The sequence below is a fragment of the Orussus abietinus genome, unplaced genomic scaffold, assembly GCF_000612105.2.
Source record: "Orussus abietinus isolate OABI.00-Male unplaced genomic scaffold, Oabi_2.0 scaffold2, whole genome shotgun sequence".
Lineage (NCBI taxonomy): Eukaryota > Metazoa > Arthropoda > Insecta > Hymenoptera > Orussidae > Orussus > Orussus abietinus.
In genome coordinates this window covers 1,215,588-1,231,581 of record NW_019396012.1, presented here as the reverse complement: position 1 = coordinate 1,231,581, position 15,994 = coordinate 1,215,588, and the positions used below count along the sequence as shown (strand labels likewise).

The 15,994-nt window shown below is 59.3% G+C and overlaps 1 protein-coding gene across 1 annotated transcript in view; it reads left to right on the top strand.

Annotated features, from left to right (window-relative positions):
- The window catches only part of LOC105700428, a 120,374-nt gene that overhangs the window by 12,841 nt on the left and 91,539 nt on the right, over positions 1 to 15,994 (top strand). The gene's annotated exons all lie outside the window — the stretch shown is intronic.

The window sequence follows — 15,994 nt, the reverse complement described above, 5'->3', positions numbered from 1 at the left end:
AAAGGAACCATCGCGAGAGGCGAGGTGTCTCGGCCCCCCTAATGGCCCGCGACACGGCAGAGCGCGCGGTCGATATTCAATTTACAATTTTGTCACTGCGGTATTGCCTTTCGCGGAAGAAACCGCGCCTCGTAGAAGTCGTTCGTCAAATGGGACGTTGCGGGGGGAAGGACGCCCGGGAAGGGTCGGATCGACGCCTCGACGACGGCGAGGTATATCCATTGGCCGTGGCGGGGGGACCTGGAAAAAAAAAAATGGGTTTTCATCGAGAAAGGGGGGAAAATAATGGAGCACCGCCGACGAGGAGACGCGGCCCCGAAGGCACGCGGTGTCGCGCGGTTAATTGGCCGCGACTAATCGCTAAACGTCGCTCCAGTCGAGGATTGTTAACGCGCCGGGTATGACCAATTTCACGCTTCCTTCACCTAGCGCAAGTGACACCCACTCTCGTGGCACCGACGTCGATCGAGAGTCTCGCTTGAAACGACCTCCACCTTCCTGTTAACCGGGAACGGTCAAATCGATCTACCGATCCGCTTATCGATCTATCGGGCTAATTTCCTCGCACGCGGGGTGCGGGAAAACCCGCGAGGCCGCGTTTCCTAAACGAGCACGTGGCAGCACATGGCAGGACACGGGAGGACACGGCGGCACACGGCATGGCCGCGGTCACGGCCATAGATAAGACAAGTGGATCTCGTTATTAGTTTATTCGGACCGACGGGCAAGAAAGTCAATTTCCCGGGTGCCTAACGACTCGACCGGACGGCGACAAAAAGCTCAATCTATCAAATTGTCACCGGCCCTCCTGTTTCATAGCTGTACCCGTTCCCCTACCTCGCCTCCCTAATAAGCAATCTTCCTCCGAAGCGACGTCGGGCGTACCGTTAATCGCGTTCTTCCTTGCACCTGAATGAGTCCTCATCGAATAAAGCGTCGTCCCGCGTCCAGCGCAAAAAGGCGATCGGCGTGATTGCTAAAACAGCAACAAGATATCCCCGCGAGTGGCAATTTGCGGTAATTATCCTGGAGAGCCGCGCTGATTGGGGGCCCCCCCCCTTATTTCGAACGATCGCTCTCGCAAAACACAACGTCCCAGGACCGTGATGACCGATCGTCGGCGCGGGAACGTCGCGAGCAATTTGTTCCGCCGGTCCCAGGAGGGAGGGCGCGGAAAGGAGGCGGATTTTTTTTCCCCGGTTTGGGGAATCTCGGGGATCCGGAGGAGAGGCGATTCGTCTCTCTGCGGAGGCGAGTACGGGTCGGTTCGTAAACTCGGGTCGATTTCCTTGCTCCGGGTGGTGCCTGACTATCCTCCGTCGCTTTTACGAGGGACTCTGTTAATAAGTCATTTGCCGGCCGTTGGATGTCGCCGCCCCGCACAACGGCGTCCTTTCACGGGACGTTTCATTACCCTAGGACTCTTTATCACCGTCCGATGCTTCCTTCGCGACCGGGACGCCCGTGGACGCGAAACGACGCCCGCGTCGCTCGGAGGAAAGGGTACACCCTATTTCGGGAAACGATCGCCGGCGGTGTCGCCGGGTCGCGAGAAAACGGTCGTTGTCGTCGGTTGCCAGGATCGTTGTCGACGTCGTCGAGGAGGCCAGAGAGGCAAAAGTTGGCATCCGTTTGGTCGCTTCCGCGGTCGGTAACGGTCGTTGCGTTAAAGGGTATGTAGGACGTCGGGCGACTCGCGTTTAACGGCGGCTTAAGCCGCGTGGACATTAAGATGCGGTGGTCGCGGATCGTTAGCAGCTCCGTTTTTACTCGACCCGGGGGAAGGAGAGGCGGACGCGGAGGGCGGGAGGCCCTCTTATAAAGGGGGCACTGTGGAGAGGAAGGACGGAGAGACCGGACCGCCTGGGGGAGGGAGCGAGACGGAGAGATCGCGCGGTGATTGCCGCGCGGACGTTATTCCGTCGTCGCGAAGCACCCGGTTTTACTGCGCTCGCGTGTGGTCGCGCTGAAAACTGGTCGCGTTTCCGGTTCGCCGTTTTAATGGCTGTCAAAGTGGCCGACTATCGGTCCGCCGATCGGTCCCGAATCGATCCCTTCCCGAGCTCGATTTTCCGGGCGGCCGTGCAACTCGGCGCTCTTCCCTCCCCCCGAAAATAGCTAAAAGACCGCCCGACTCGAGGGAAACAAAAAAAAAAAGGCCGTATCGAGAAAACCCCGAGGTTTTCCGCGGAAACGGTTCCTCTGGAGCCGAAGTCGGTGGGGGGATTTCTTACGAGGGCCGTCTTTTACCCGCGCAACTCTCGGCGTATCCGGCGAGGGCGAAGGAACCCGCCTCCTGGGTCGCGTGTTTGCATTTTTCGAGCCCCGGATGAAATCGTTTGATGGCGCATCCCGCAGATTGGATCGGGGATGCGGAATGGCGCCGCGCCGAAAGGGCGGTCTCGGGGGCCCCGGCCGAGCTCCGTCGGGAACATCTGCGCCCTTAATTATTTTGCGGATTTAGTAGATCGTTATGGCTTGTAAAATTACTGCCAATTTCACGCCCCTAAACTTATTTTTATCCTCCCGTTGGCTGCCTATCGGCCGCGCAAACCTTAGCGAAGGATATTGGGCATCGCTCGCGGTAAATTAATGGCTCCTCCACCTTTACGACTGCGCGTCGGACGGGCACGCAACTATTCCGTCGCGAATCCGCGTAAATGCGGTACGACGGGACCCCCGCGGGATATCCTCGCCCTCGGGTTCGAGGCCGGGAGGTCCCCCAGGAAGGATAGAGCGCGATAGGGTAACCGACGACTCCGGGAAATCGTTCGGAATCGAGGGAGGAAAGAGCGGCCCCGGGTGGACGCGCGACTACCGGATGCCGAAGCGCCGGAGCGCCGCGCCTTGGCACGAATCACTGTAATTTAATAAATTGCGATAGCTGCCGTCCCGGGGCAAATTGTAGCATAATCATTCATTAGTAGGTCGTGACTCGGCTTCGGTGTGTGCCGGTGCCGAGAGCGATGGGGCACCCCCGCCGCGTCCCGCCCTCTAAACACCGCGAGCGTTATCCGGGCTTGCCGATTACGGAGGAACACCCCGTTTAGGTTGGATCGCGCCGAGGAAACGATCGGCGAGTCCCCGTCCGCGGATGGGATTTCCCCGGTTCCGAGTTCCGACCCCACGAGGGGGGCGAAAAATCGGGGGAGGAAAAATACCGACCCTCCGGGGGCCGATTCGGGCGGTCGAACGGAATCTTTGGGGAGCCGACCAGACGGGCCCGAGGAAGGGGCCCGCCGAGAGGTCGACACTATCCACCGGCGAGCGGCAAATCGATCCGCCACTGAGGACATCGCGATACTGGAAGGGAGATACCGATAATTATAGACCGCGGCGCATTTCTTCGGGGCCCTCGATCCGAGCTCGGGATCTCGCGCCGTTTGCGAGAGAGGGGCTCCCCTTCTCGTGATTCCCGGTCTCGGGGCCCCGAGAGAGTGGGCCCCCATCGCGATCCCGCGAATCGCGATCGCGGGATCGCGATGAATTCCTCGCGTAATTCCCTCGTAATCCCTCGTAATTCCCCGCAACCGTTGTCCGGCGACTCACGACTCTCTCGCGATATTCCGCGGTTATGCCGGAGCGGCGCTCTTTAAGCCGCGGCGGTTACATCGATAACGCGTCCTTGCCGGGTACGGCGAGCGCTCGAGCGTTTAATCGAACGGTATTAAGGAACGAAAGGGATAGCCCCCCGAGATCGCGATCGATTATTTCTCCTTTTATCTCCTTCTCCCCTCTTCGTAGATTTTTCCCCTCATTTTTCTCCCCCTCTCTCTGTCCCTCTGAGAGTCGCGCGCGACTCTCCGCCCTGGACCCGGCGACGTCGACGGCGCGACCTCGCGGATAACGGAAGCGCGCCCCGAGGGGACGTCATCGTCCTGCTATTAAACGGGGCACGGACCTCGTAACTCGCCGATTAAATCCCCGATCGGGGGCCCGGGGCTCGATTAGTCGCGCTAATTTCCAATAATTAGCCCGGAATATTCGGCCGGGAGGGTAATGAAGTTATCGCCGGGCCGCGTTCCCGATATTACCCGGGATTTACATAAAAGCGGCGTGCCGCCGCGGCGACAAACGCGCCACTTAAACGACGATAACGCGGCGTCGTTAAGCGACTAACGACTCGCGGGGCCCGAACGGACCGGCGGCGTTCCCGACCGATCGTTAGGTCTTTGCGAAATTCCCATCTAGGACCTGATAATCGGCCGGTATCGTTCCTTTGAGGTCGCGGTCGCTGTGAGAAGTCCCAGTCGACGCGACATCCTTTCCCGATATTCGGGGAACGGGGAAGGAAGGGTCTCGAGGGGGCCGATTTTTCAGGGCGAAAATGGAGCGGTCCCGTCGGCAACCGCGGCACGGTCGTGCGCGGGACCAAGATGGCCGAGAAAATTGCAGAGTTTATTGTTTCATGTCGGGGCTCCGCGGACGAGCCCGGGGAACGGCCCGTTTTATGTTCCGGACGTTTTGGTCCTTTTCGGCCTGGTCGGCGCACAAATCGGCGGATACGGTAATATACGTGTGTCCGCCGTTACGGCTCTTACCCATACGTATCGGCGGAGTCGGTGCACGTAACGCCGGGCCCCCCCTTTTTGTCTGTATTACACGTCTCGGGGGCCCGGGAGGCGACTTTGTCGACGTGTCATTATCCCTCGCGATAATCGCGCGTTTCGCGGGGCCCCCTCGGAAATCCCACACCGCCGAGTATCGCCGATTTCGCGACGCCTCGGACCCTTCTCCTCCACCTTTCCTGGGTTTCTGCGAATTCGCTCCTTCGTCGCCTCCCCCGGGAGCGACGCGGCCCAGGGGCTATTCACTTGGAAATCAGGGAAAACTATTTTTTCTTTTTTTTTTTCCCCCTTTGAGATTCGATTGCCTTTGATTTCATACGATAAACGACAATGCGACTCGGTGACGGGGGACGTTAGGCTTTTATACGTTGATAGTGATTTGATGATTTCCGACGATTTCGAAAATTAAAATTCGGGATTTAAGTGAGTACCCCCTCGGACCTGTCGCCTTACCCTCTCAGTGCTCGTCCTTCGAGTTCGGTTTATCCGTTCACCGGATGTCGAAGTTCTCGAGAGACCAAGTTTCCCCCTCGAGGTCCTCGAGGGATATCGAGAGGTCGAGGGGGAGGTCCCTCTTTTGGCTGTGCGCAAGGGACGGGGGTCTTCGGGGATGAGATCTCCTAGGAAATGGCCCCGATCGTCGGGGACTCCGAGGACTCGTAGGGATCGATTTTCTTCTCCGTCGAAGAGATCGAGGCACCCACGCACGGTGCCAGACCGAATCGGGGCCCTAGGGGCCTTATTTCTTAACGAGGGGCGCGGGTGAGCCTCCACGGGGTGTGGCCCCTGTTGGCCGGAGCACGCATTAGTCAGGCGGGATCGATCGCAGGAACGATCGAGAGAGATCTCGCGTGTCGAAGACCTTTTGGGATCGCGGCCGCGAGGGAAAGGAGGGCCCAGGAAACGGCCGGGGCCCGACACCTCCAGGGTGGACTCCTCCTCGGACGAGTCCCAGTCCGACCGCGCCAAGGACGGGGTCGGCGTTTCGAAATCCCGCTTCCGGGCATTCGTCCGGGAACCGATCTCCTCGATACCTCGAAGACTCGCGTGGGAAACTCTCGATTCGCGGGAATTCCCGGGGTCGGTCCGGTAGGTGCACCTGCCGCGGCGTTACTCACCTAGGTGTAGGTACCCGGGACCAGTTACACGCGCCCCGGTTACACACACCCACCCGCGACTCGATATTTCCCTCGGACGGTAGTCGTGACTGCCACTCCTGGATCGGCCTGACGCGACTTCCCAGGTGGAAACCCGATACCTCGATCATTCCGCCGGCAGAAACGGGAATCCTGGCCGAAGCGGCCTCGGGAATCCGGCTTCGAGCCGCCCGGAGGGAATTAAAAGAATCGCCTCTTGCTCCCCTCCGGCGTATCGCCGATCGGGCTTTCGGTGTCGGGCAATAATCGGGGAGCGAGCCCGCCGAGGCGGTTAATCGTTTTATTAGATCGTGCGTCCGAGGCTGAACAATGACTCCCTCGACTCGGAACGCCCGGGACCAGTCGCGAGGCCGAGGTCGATCGGGAGAAAATGTCGACTCCTACGGCGACTTCGTCTTATTGTCTCGATCGATCAGTCGAACGCCCGGTGCCCCTGGCTACGCTCGTCACCGGTTCTGGACGAGGAAATCTCTCTCGGGTACGTCGATCGACGTGTCTCGTACCGGACCTCTCGTCCACCGGCACTCCCGGTGATCGACGTCTAACCGTGCCAATAAAAATCCAGCGTCCCTCACCTGGCCGGATAATTCGTTTTTCTTCCTCTCAGGTGGTCACGCGTAAATGGGTGATCCTCTCCGATTTTCGTATAACTTTGATACACTGTAGAGGACGTCGTCCTGAAATTATCATATCTATTAAATATATTATATATATACATATGTGCGATCAAAGGGGTTCGGTCTCCCCGGGGAGCACGAGCAAGGCTATCGGCGAGTCTCCTCCACCGGTATCTCGCGTTTTTCCGCATCGCGCGACGAGATCGGAAGCTTCTACTGTACTGCCCGGGTATTATTAGACGTTGGCGTCACCTCGAATCAAGGGAGCTTTGTGGACGGGGCCTCGACGGCGGGAATTGCACGAGGTCCGTCCGAGTTGGCACGAGGCGGTCGCGAAAACGAGAGTTCTCTGGCTCCGCGATCAAAGTTAACGAGGCCGGTAAGACGCGACAATGAGACGCGGACCCGGCGACGTCGCCTCGTCTCCGTCGTCTTCGTCACAGACGACGACTTGTCCTCGAGTCTTTGGGGATTTTAGCGCGAGGTCCCTTTCTCAGACGAGGGAGGGAAAGGGTCCCTCGGGGAACCTTCCTCGCGACGAGGGGGTCGCCCCGCCTCGTCCCCTCGTCGGCTCCCTCGTCTGGGAGAGTTTAGCGAAAAAGAAGAGACGCGGCCATCGGCCGTGCAATAAGACGAGATGGCGCCGCTCCGTGAAGCTCGTTAATTGCAGTTTAGTGTTCTCCTTCGTAATTAGGCGCACTCGAGCACCTGGGCTCGGGCCCGAGCCTGCCCTGCCCGAGAGCCGGCTCTCGCACGATTCCGGTCCCGGGATAATTACCGCATCGGCGATCGACCGTCCCGCCGCGATTCCGGCGATCTCTCTGCCTCGAGACGCGGACCCCGGCTCGTCTTCGTTCCTCTCGTTTCCGCCGAACTCGGGCCCCTCCTCGGTCCATCGCCAGTGAACGGGGCAAGGGCGCGACCAATTCCCCTCTCACCTGGTTCTTACTTTGAATTCCCTCCCGGGCGAATTCGTTAACGGGGCCGAGGGGGCGTCGATTACGCGTGCTTCGGAGTAGTCTATGCCCTGGCATACTTTCCCTCGCGTGGGAAGTTACCTTAACATGCCATTTCGAAGGAAACTGCGGCCGGTCGCGCTACCCGGAGGAAGTCTGCCGGTTAAGCCGGCTCGCGTTGAGAAAACGACACCGGAAGGCGGGCGCTCCGCTCAGGGTGGCAATTATGCGAGCTCCGTCGAGAACGGGAGAGAGAGGGGAGCTCTCGGGGTAGCTCGGTGTTGTTTTAATAAATGCAAACCCACCCCTGAATATTCATGCCCCCGCTGGATTACTTCTTTTGTCGTGGACACAACCCTTAGGGGGAGGGAAGGCGGCGCCTCGCTCCGTCCGGGTTCTCTCCCCGGGCTAGAGAAGGAACGGCGGACACTGGGGCGATGCGAGGGAGTCCGCAGTTTGAATTATTCCTTGGAAATGGATCCCCCTCGCTATCCTCGGGTTTGCATCTAGGAATAAAAACCGGCGGAAGAGTCGAATAATTCCCGAGTACCGCGGCCAATCGAGACCTCGACCGCGCGTTGAAGTCTCCGATCGGATCCGGTGGCCATCTTGGAGGAACGACCGGTTCCGCCGTAACCAAACGCGATCTTCGTCTCCGGTAGAATCCAGGGGACTCGTTTACCCACCGGGGACACCCGGGAGGAGTTCTCGGTAGCCGATAAAAAAGAATTCGGGAGATCTCGCGGCGACGCCAAAGGGCGCCGATTCCCCGGATTCTCGGAATCGCTTTTCCGGGGCCCTAATGGATAGAGCGGCTTTTTCCACCTTTTATTTCGACTTCCTGGGGGAAGGGGACCTGGTTCTCCGCGCATGCTCGCCACTGACTGTTTGTCGAAGTATTTAGTGGAGCTGCCCTGGCGGACGGTGGGCGAGCTGCGACTTCGGAGCCGGCCCTGGCAATTAGCGCCTCGCGAGTCGTTAACGTTGGCTCCCGGGCTTTTGCCTTTTTCGGCCCGTCCTTTTTCGAGTTTTCAGCGCGGGGGCCCCCGACGGGGCCCTGTCGCCGCCGGCGACTCGGCGTTTGTTAACGTTTGTTAACGCTCGTTAATGTTTGTCCCGGCCCAGCGGTAGCTCGCGGACCCCGGGGGACCGCTAAACGCGCGTCGCCGTCCGTCCCGACGACGCGCGTCCCTGTTTGCGCTCCTCCGCTCCGGGTCCTTTGGTCTCGCCGAAAGAGCGTCCCTAGCGACGCTAAAGTGGCGTCAAAGAGGCCTCGTTTACGAAACTTTTCCCCGAACCTGGGTGTACCGACCAGTACAAACTCGAGACCGTCAATACGGAGGCTATAAAAAAGGATCCCGACCCCCATAAAATTTCAATCTCTTCCGAGATATCTTCATAGATATTTTTAACATTTTTATTTTTTCACCCCACGTGATATTTAATGAAAATTCAACGATCGAGCTTTCGGATGCCACTTTCGCACCCCCTTGAAGACGGAGAGAAACCCGAGAAAATGCCGGGGTTGTTTTTTAACGGGCCCCAGGTGTGTACGCGATTTCCTTTGTTTCGATGTTCCTGATAATCGCTCGCGCCGGCCCATCGGGCATGTTAATAATCAATCGACGAGCCGTCCGCGGTAACAACCCCCGGCAACTCGGGGCGAGGGCCTCTCGGCCCGTTTTGGCCTAATTTAGCCCGAAACGAGCGTATCGTTAATAACCGAAAAGAAAAGGGAGAACGAAAGTCGGAGCACCGCGACTTCCGGGGCCGCGATCGCCGGCCCCCGCCGCCCCCGGGGCCGCCGAGCGGTACCGGTATACGAGGAGCGTGCAGGTGCACGCGTAAACTGGGTACGAGCCGCTCGGAACGGGAGGCGAGGGGCCGGCGAAGGCCGAGGAGGCAGAACAACAACGGCACTTTCCGCGCTAGCTCCCTCTCGCTCGGGCCGCCGAGACGCGCCCTCGCGGGCTCTCGCTCCCTCGCGCGCCCCTCGCTCCTTATTGTGTATTAACATGCCACACGTGTGAGATCACGCGAGCCCCTCGCGGGCCCCCGGTATATATATCGCGGCGGCACCGAGTTTCGTTTTAACGCCCGCAGGAGACCCGGCGTGGGCGGTGTGGGAGAGGGCCAGCTGCGAGCCCCCGATAATGCGATCCGAGTAACAATCCGCGATGCGAGTCTCCTCCCTCCGGCCGGTGGCTCTCGCCGGGTCGCGTCAAGGCGCATCGATGGCCGGACGGCACGCACGCCGCGACGCCACCTTTCCCCCCGTCTTTTCATCCCCTTGTCTTGGACACCCCGGGGAAATGGGGCCCTCTCTGGGGTCTTTCTCGGAGTGTTCATTGGGGGTTCTCTTCGGGGTTTACTCTGAGATCCTCTTCGGGGTCCTCCTCAGGGTGGAGGACGGTCGGGCGAGGTGAGACCCCTTCGCCGTGAAACTTTCAAGGAGCCTGTCGGCCTCGGTACCGAAATGGCCGCCGCGTCTCGTGGTAACTACTTTACGAGCCGGCGCAGTTTTTGCCCCGTAGCCGACGCAGAAGACGCGGAGACGCGTCCCCGTCCGTGCGTGTCCGCGTCGCGCCGCTTTATGGACGATATCACAATGGCAGCGGGGTGTCCCTCGCATTTAACGAGCCGCTCCCTGCTCGGCCGGCTAGTTAGGCATCTGGGACATCCTTTTTTGCGCTTTACATGTTAAATTACCGCCGCCTTTTTACGAGCCCCTCGTCCTGGGACTGGGAACGGGGGGGCGGGGGGAACGGGGGCCCGAACGCACGAGGTCGAGAAGTCTCGCTCGTGGAGGACCCGGATAGGAATTTCGCGAAGGCGTCGCGCCGCAAATCGCCGCGGCGCCTCTCGGTTCCGGAGCGCCGAGGGGCACCGGGACGCCCGCCGTCGAGGATAGGGAAGCGCGGGAGGACGCGGATTACCTAGCTCGACTCTCGACTCTCGACTCTCGTTTCGCACCTGGAACTCGATATCTCCGTAACTTATTCCGCGCCGTCCGCAGCCGTCGCCCCGCGGGAGTGGCCGCGCGGTCATTTTTTAATTGGAAAAAGAGGAGGAAGCGCGCGGGACGTTTTTGCTTCTTCTTTTTTCCCCTTTTATCTCTCTCTCTCTCTTTTTTTTTTCCCCCTATCAACCGGCCTTTTTGTTCGGCTCAATTTCCACGTTTGAAATTACCTGGGCGCTTTGACGAACGTGACGCGGGGCTACGGGGCCCCGGGGCCACGGGTGGGGAATTATGCGCGGCGGAGGAGCGAGGGGGCCGCGAGGTGTGGGAGGACGCGGATTACGAGCCTGTCATTTCGCGTATGAGGCGTGAAAGAGGAGCGTTCGCGATGCAAATTTCCCGTCTCGCGTCTCGCGTCTCGAGCGAGATGAAAGAGCGACGGGGCACGCCGATCCGGGGGATCCGCCCTCGCCCTAGGTGTCACCGCCACCCCCGGACGGACACGCGACGATTTTCCGCCCGGCGGAAATTCCCGGCCGCGAGTCCCCCTTTGAGTGACGTGCACGCGAATCCGCGCCGGCCGGTGCTCCTCCTACAATTTTCCCTCCCCTCTCCTTCTCCCTCTTATTTTTAATTAAATCGGGGAAAAGTGGCGGCGGTATGCGTGCGTTCGATTCGCTCGGCGGTTAACGTCGTACCGATCGACCGCAACGAGGAAAGAATTCATTCCCGCGGCCGGGGAGCGGTTTTAACGACGGGCAGGGTTATCAAGCGGGAACGCATCGGCGAGGCCGCTTCCTCGTTATCGGCTCGTGGTCTCGTATTCGCCGCGGATAGGAGGCAAGAAACGGAACGCATCTTGCGGTATGTCACGGTAGGAAATTTCTATTAGCCAGGTGTCGGTCCGGGGGAGAGCGGAAAACTCATCCCGTAGAAGATATCGGGAGCGTTTCCTTATCACTCGAGTCTCGATCGGCGATCGGCCGCGTCTCTCCGCTCCTCTCCTTATCGCCTCTCCTTAATGCGATTACGGGGTTAACCGGCGACGCGCTCGATCGAAGATCCAGGCGGTAGATAAATCCCGACCTAGATTTTCCGCGATAGCGGAAGAAAACGAAGGAAATCGAGAGCGCTAATTAACGGGCCCCGATCACGCTAGGGATCGGCGCCCGTTAACCCCTGTTCTCTACCTCGACTTCCTCGTTATCGTTGCGTACTACCTCCCGGCGGTCCTATCGGCGTCGCGACGCGTCATCTGGCCGGCCTATTAAGCGCCGACCAGAGAAAGAGGAAAGACTGTGCCCACTTCCAACCGTAACAGATCCGCCGCGGATCCTGTCCGCGGATCCGTTTCATTAAGGGGCGCACCGATCGCGCAATTAGCTCGCGATCGCCTATTAATTATCTCGCGGCTAACGGAGCGCTAAAACGGCGCTCTCTCGTTCTCCCTCTCTTTCTCTATCTCTCCCTCTCTCTTTCCGCGCGGGTAAGAGAGAACGCGAGTGCGGCCAGCCCCTTTACGATTGGCCCGCTCTCGCCGTGGAGAGCGACCTCGCGCGTTATTGGCGAACGGTACCTTCGCGGTCATCCTCGCAAATTGAATTCTCAACGACGCGAGTCCTCGCGATAGCGCGGCGGCCGACCCGCAACCGGGTCGCCGCAATAAAACCCGGGGGGGGAGAAATCGCGGCGGAATGTCGCGGGGCCCGGCTTCTCCTCGGTTCCTGGATCGAGAGAGTCGACCGACCGACCCCGAAGAGACCGCGCCTCGCTCCTGGACTATCCTCCGGGAATTTATATCCCGGATTTATCAGGCCTGGCGATGTATATATGTCTTTCGCGGTTTTACGCCCCGGTCGATTATTCCCGTAGAAACCGCGAGCCGCTCGGTTAACTAACCGTTCCGTACGATTTTTGCGGATATTACTTGCGACTCTCGGCACTTCGACGGGGGCCCTGAAAAAGCGCCCCGTCGAAGGACTCGAAGGACAAGGCTGGACCACACAGCTCGCGCGGTTATTACGCTCGCCGGCCGCGCGGAGGGCGCCACCGCGGTGTTGAGGTTGATTAATTATCATTGCCGTGCCGTCCACATGCCTTGGCCCCCCTCGTCGGTGTGCACGACATTGTACCTTATAAGGTAACGGGCTTCATAAACCATGCAGTGCCCTCCCCTCGCCCTGGATGGCCGTACCTAGACCGCCGCGACGGTCTTAAATCCTTTCTTCTAATCGCTTCTGGTACGTCTCCTCGGCAGGAATTACCCCCTCGAAATAGGGCGACCCGGTGGATATTAATTTAGGTCTCGTTACGCCGTAGGGATTCGGGAAGGGAGCCGGAGAGGAGAAGTCCTCGGTTTCTCTGGATTGCACCTGCTCCTCCGTCGCCGACGTCGATCGCCTAACCAGGTCGCGTTTCACGCCCTTAAACCAACACCCTTCCACCCGGGGATTACGAGGCAACGGAGACCCGGGTCGATCGTCCTCTGGAAACTCTGACTCGGGGAAAGCCTTTGCTTATTTATCCCGGGAGGGCAGGTGCGGGGCCCCGCTCGAGGACCTCGGGGGTCCTCGGGTGATATTTATCCTGCGAAACCCTAAATAGAAGGCCGGGAGACGGTTTCTTTCGCCCGTCATCGACGGGGACGCGACAGAAGTGGAAATCGCCTTCTCGAGTGACTTCCTCCCTGGGATGGGGGTGCGCAAACCGGGCCCCCTTTGTCCGAGGACGCGGGATTATCCCCCTGGAGGTGTCGAAGGGCGCGCTCGGGGATCCTTCGAGGACCTAGGGAACGGTCTAATTGCCGGGGCCCGATGTGAATCCTTCGCGACGCCGAGGGCTTAACGGTGACGGGCGTCTCTCGGCAGTCGTTAAACAACGGGCCGCGTCGAGGGCGCGGAGTCACGGAAGGGTTCCAGACGGGGGTCCTCTCCTTGGCTCGAGGTCTCGGCGCCGTGTTTGCCGAGCAAACGGCCGAGAACGCGAGCGGCCTTCCGTCCTCCGAGAAGAAGTCCGCCGTTGTTCGTCCTTCCAGCTAGCGATCCTCATTTCGTCCCGAAATCCCCGCCACTCGTATCCGTATATATCCATATCTCCCTCGCGGTCGCACTTTGACGGCCACCGACGAGGTCCGTCGCGGAGGCATTTGCATGTTTACGAGTCCCCCTCACCTGCAGAGGAGGATCCCGCCCTCCGTCTTCGGGCCGCGCCGATCCTGGCCCGCGCTCGTATTTCCTCCCTGGCCCCGTTTTCCCCGAGCCGCAAATTATTTTCTTATTTCGGGAACACCTTCCCCCCGGATGTGAGTTACGGTCTCCCCCCGGTACGGGCCCCGATACCATCGACTCTCGGGAAGGAGAGCGGACTCGCCGGAGAGGAGGTCGATAAGGCGCGCGAGGTACCCCTCCACGGGCGGCCCCCGCCTCGGGGGTCGCTCCTCTCAGGAACCTCCGTATCCGCCGCTCGATCCGATCCCTCCTCGATCATCCTCACTGTCGTCGACCGACCCTCCTCCCCTCGGAGGCTTTCGATACCTCCGGGGACGATCGCGCCCCGAGAGACCTCCTCTTCCTCGATTAAATCCCCTCGAACTCGAACGGACTCGCGGTCGCGTGATTCGATTTCGAATTTTCCATGATTTTGGAAATAAGGCCGTCGTTCCCGGGACCCGTTGTCGGACTCCTGCCCCACTCTCTCCTCGGTCCGGAACCCGGGTTCCTCTCTCTCCCTCGCCCGGGGAGAGATCAAGCAAAGTGCAGATCGTACTCCCGGTTCGGTTGCCGGGCAACGGGCTAATTAGCCCACCCAGCTCTTTGGAGTGGATACTCGACTGTACTTGGTAACCTCTCCGGGGCTCGTTGTCTCTCGACAGTGACATCCCCGGTCGCGTTACGATCGTTAATACCTCGGGGTCTCATCCCGCCGACCGGGGGCGACCGACCGACTAACCGGCCGGCGTAATTGCGAAAAGTCCGAAATTCACCCGGGGGTGGCCGCCCCTCTACGGCTCCCGGATCGCGAAAAACCTCTACCACCCCCTCGACAAAAATGTCAGTTGTCAATCCTTGCAGGATAGACCGAGCACTTTTCCGCCGTGCTCGACGCACTGCCGCGCTAATGCGTAAACGCGGTGCGTAAATATTGAATTTCGAATCGGCCAAGTGGGGATGCATTTTTCCTGCGTTCGATCGAGCCCTCTCGTTCACCGAGCGCGATAATGGGTATCGATTCGTATTGGCTTGATTCAATTTTTTTTTCTTTTCTCTTTCAACGGTTCTTTGGACCTTGGAGCCTGATCTCAGGATTCGGGGAGAGCGAGCGTTCGTTTCGGTATTCCAAAGGGGGAAGGCAAAAAGGTAAAGAGACGCGAAATAGGACGAGGAGGACTCTCCTAGCCAATTCGCACTTCAATGGGAGAGAGAAGAGGACGTTCCGGGGAATGTCCAATGTCCAGCTTTCCGAGAGGTTCCCCGCTCGCGCGTCTCCGTTTTGTCGGCACCTCAAGCTGTGAAATTGCTCCGACTTATCATTCCAGCTAACGAGTCCCTAACCTTCTTCACACTTCACACTCTCTTCATCCTCGGTATTCTCTTGCGACCGGCCCGCAAGAGCGTAGGCTCCCGGGGACCAGGAGGAAGGATCTCCTCGTCCCCTCTCTCGAAGGACCTCCCACGAGAAGCGAGTCCTCGCGGAATGGACGCGAGAAAATATTTCCGCCGATCGTTCCGCTTTTGTAATGTTATTTTTCTTCTTTTCTTTCTTTTTGTATTTTTCTTTATGGTCTATCGAGACGGTCGCTCGTCCTCCGGAGGTCCTTACGCCTCTGGCCTTGATCTTGGAGAGGATCCTGAGCTTGTCACCCTCCGAAAGCGCGGTTCCGAGGCGAGGAATCGCCTGTAATTTGTGCCCCTACGCCGACACACAAGGCGGACCCCTCATTGTTGGCACTCATTGTTGTCCCATCTCGCACCTTGCGGTGCACCTCGTGGGCATCGCGGCGGTCGGCGTCGGTCACGCCTATATATCCCGGGACGATCCTTCGCCGGATCTCGCGACCCGGTCCTGGCGATCCTCTTTGAGTCGCCTCGATTCCCGGGCAACAGGGGGGGAAATGTCGAAATAATTGACTTTGGACAAAAAACCAGTGACTAGATGTATTTCGATCGGACTCGGGGCGACGCGTCGCCAAGGATGGCACGTTGTTAGACGGGTATTCATCGGGAGGCCGACGGTGGCGTCGCCTCGTCTACCTTGACCCTCTATTTGAGCGGTCCACCAGAAACTTGAAGCGCTTTAATTGCGAGAAGGTCCCCGGGGACTCGGTCGTCCCCGATGACCATTGACAAGGACAACAATGACTTCGCGCGGCGGGACTGACGCGAGGCGTCGCGGCACAATGGGCCCCCGGCGCTCGAGGAGACGACCTCGACGTCGCGACGATCGTTTCTCTCCGACCAAGTCGGATTACACTTACGTAAGCTCCTTGTCTAACGGGAGGAACGACTCCTCGGGATAAATTGTTTTTTCTTCGTTTTTTTTTCTTTTTTTTTTTTCTTTCCGTCGCGTTTTTATCCAGCTTCGATTAGCGGAAGTTTCAGGTGGGACCGCTCGCGGTCTCGCGCGCAGGCGCGAGGAGGCCACTCGGGGCCTGGACCGGGCCCAGCATCCGGCGATCTCCGGAGGGCTTCCTCCGAAAACCGAGAGAGAGACACGATTAGGACGAGTAATCGGCGTCGCC